This window comes from Penaeus monodon, chromosome 15 (genome assembly GCF_015228065.2).
Source record: "Penaeus monodon isolate SGIC_2016 chromosome 15, NSTDA_Pmon_1, whole genome shotgun sequence".
Lineage (NCBI taxonomy): Eukaryota > Metazoa > Arthropoda > Malacostraca > Decapoda > Penaeidae > Penaeus > Penaeus monodon.
The window spans coordinates 12117844-12118304 of record NC_051400.1 but is presented as its reverse complement, the minus strand read 5'-3'; positions in this window follow the sequence as shown (position 1 = coordinate 12118304).

Below are 461 nucleotides of genomic sequence, written 5' to 3'. Positions count from 1 at the left end.
CTCGCAGATCTCTTGCCAAAATCACCTTGAGCTCCGAAAAGGCGAGGTCCGCGCTTCTCCTGGCACACTTCTCCAGGTCCCTGAGGACGGTGCCGGTCGATAGGAGGGGTTCATAGCAGAGGCCGGAGTAGGCTATGTACCTTCCGGGCAGGAGAGGATATTTTCTGTATTTCTTCATCTTGGTTATTGGCTGTCTTTGGCCGAGATTGAGCTGCTCTAAATCTGTCTCCTTTCCTTTTCCCTTCTTCCCACACCCTAATATCGATACACCGGAGAAATTACAGTATATTTGAACAGGACAAATCACTCAGCAGGAGTAGTGCGTGTTCGCGTCGGTGCAACTTTGGAGTCGAAACTTCGAATTGCTGTTCGCCGTGAGACAAGCGTAATCTGTAACATTTGAACCTCACGTGTGTGTCTGCAGAGTACACTTGCATGGCCTGCGAGCAACCACATGCACG